Source organism: Zootoca vivipara, chromosome Z, assembly GCF_963506605.1.
Source record: "Zootoca vivipara chromosome Z, rZooViv1.1, whole genome shotgun sequence".
In the NCBI taxonomy this organism is placed as follows: domain Eukaryota; kingdom Metazoa; phylum Chordata; class Lepidosauria; order Squamata; family Lacertidae; genus Zootoca; species Zootoca vivipara.
The window spans coordinates 27,495,453-27,498,272 of record NC_083294.1 but is presented as its reverse complement, the minus strand read 5'-3'; positions in this window follow the sequence as shown (position 1 = coordinate 27,498,272).

The following is a 2,820-nucleotide window of genomic DNA, read 5'->3' as shown; positions in this document are numbered from 1 at the left end:
TTAATCCGTTCTGGAAGTCTGTTCCAAAACCAAAGCATTCCAAAACCAAGGCGTGCTTTCCCATAGAAAGCAATGCAAAATGAATTAATCTGTTCCAGACTTTTAAAAACAACCCCTAAAACAGCAATTTGACATGAATTTTACTATCTAACGAGACCATTGATCCATAAAATGAAAGCAATAATCAATGTACTGTACTATAAAATAAATAAGACAGTATTGTAGATTTTTTTTTAAAAAAAAATTAAATCTTACCTGCACTGATTATAGTCATTGCTTAGATGGGGGGCTTTTATCCATTTCCACAGTCACACAGTCAATCAATCAGTAGCTGAACTGGGTTCCACACAGTCACAAAAACAAATTAACTGAAAAAGCCTCAAAAACAAAAAAGCAAAATAAATAGCAAAAACTAAAGCGCCAAATTTAATCCATTCTGGAAGTCCGTTTGACTTCTGAAATGTTCGAAAACCAAGGCACAGCTTCTGATTGGTGCAGGTGCCCTGGAAAAAATAGCCAACAGCCTCATCTGATGTTCGGCTTCTGAAAATTGATCAAAAACCGGAATACTTCCGGTACTTCCGGGTTTTCGGCATTTTGAGTACCAAGGCGTTTGAGAACCAAGGTACCACCGTAGTTCTTAACTGTGGGTATTCAATATGGACACATAAAGGTACAAAGTATATCTACTGTGTTAAATATGCCATTGTAGCATTTTAGTGAAGTTATCGCCTCTCTCCCTTCCCCACCTCCCAAGTTGCTATGTAAATACCCAATTGAATGTAAATACCCAATGTATAGCCACTCCTGATATGAATGGATGTTTGTTTTTAGAGAAATGCATAAAACTAATAACTAAATATAAATTACACAATGAAATTGCATATTTGAAAAACCTAGTTAGTAAGGAAAATGTTTATTAACATTTCTATGTGTATGGTTTATGCACAATCTTCTTCATAATAAGTTATTAATAAATATCCTGTCTGTAGAATTCATTACTACTGTATAATGGAAGAGTTGCTTATTAGATTTTTACTTAAGCACCGGAGCTTGGAGGACAACTTCATATTTCATCTTTTCTTGCTTGCCTTTTCCTTACTTTGATTGATCTTTAGTTCCAAGCTTTTCCTTAATAAATCCAGCTTTTGGAGCATCTGTGCATCTTTCCCACGTCTAGACCTAGTTTAAAAATATAACACCTGAATCAGATGACTTAGCTGAACATGTTCTTAACACAAGTTAAGTTAGTTCTATTTCATATCTGCATATTTCTTACATCCTTCATTTTTGCTCTTTACCACAAATGTCTAAAATCTCATTTATCTCTGTTACATGGTCCGCATGGATGTTTTCTATGGGGCTGTGAACTGTGTACAAACTCAGTGACCAAGAACCTTGGTAGTTCACTCAGCCACTTCCAAATTCAATGGATTCAGATGTAGAATCTTTTATTTCTCAATGTCTGCAGTTCCTGTTTTCAGAGGGGTAGCTGTGCCTAGTTTGTTCCAGCAAATACGTCAAAGGAGCTTGTGGCACCTTGAGCACCAACAGATCTATTGTGACAGAAGTTTTAGTGAACTAGGTCTAATTTGTCAGATGCAAGGAATGCTAAGTCAGCAGAGAGAGTGAATAAGCAGTGAGGTCAGAGGAATATGAACTGCAAGAACTGCAGATTATGACAATTAAAGTTAGTCTCAGAGCCTGTCCACACGGGTGCTTTTTTGGGGGTATACTCTGCAACATATTTTTGGCAGAATAATCATGCATTAGTTGCAAACACGTTCTGCTTTAGTTTGTTCTGCGATGCTTTCTCATTATTGAGGAATACTGTATGTTATTTTTACCACATTATTGCCGTCTGGAAGAGCTATACAACAAAAACGAAACTAAAATAAAGCACAACATTTGTATAAAAAGTTACATTTCAGCAGGTTACAGGATATGCACTGATTGGAAACGAAGCAGTGTGACTGGCCCAAAACCCTTGCAAGCACAAACAGTACTGAAAACAGGATCGCTTATGACTGACCCAATAGCATCATGAGCACAAAGCATCATGAATGTGCAACGAAAAGGATGTCTAGAGGGGCCCATAGCCAGGTTCATACTGAATCGCCCACAGGATTCTGCACAAAGTTTTGACTAAAATTAAAGCTTATGTATTTGCAAAATAAAGACAATGGTCAGTCACAAAGCAGTGTGGATGCTCATGCATTCTAACTAGTCAATTAATACCTGTAGTAGAATAAAAACTTGTTTTCTTGATGTAGGCCACAGATGATAGAACTGAACTTCTTGATGAATTCAGCCTTTACATGTTGGAGTCTCTCTTTGAAGTCATATTCTTCCACCGGTTTCTGAGCATTGCTGTTTCTCATATTGGATTTGTGCCCAGTTCTTTTGTCTTTGCCCTGTGCAGAATACAGAAGACTGCTGAAACAATAGTTACACTTCACTCTTCTCAGTACAATGTGTTTCTTATATGCAAAGTGGGAATTGCTGCTGGGATGTGTTGCTTATATACCTGCTGTGACTGGATTATTGTGACAGGGAAAGAGAGTGGTAATTGTCTATCGTGTTTGCAGGTGGGCTCTGCAATAAAATGTTGCTGCATACAATGCTCCTTTTCAGGTTTCTAATCCTTTTCCAGGAAACTCCATTCCCTGCTCCCTTTTCCATTTTCTTCCTCTCAACAGTCAATTCAATGCCCACTGAGTATGCTCAGTCTGGGCTGTTTGGTTGGGGGGTGGGGTTCCTCCTTCCAAAAAGAAAAAAGGCCTGCTGCAAATCTTATAACTCCCGTAGCAAGCCTGTGAA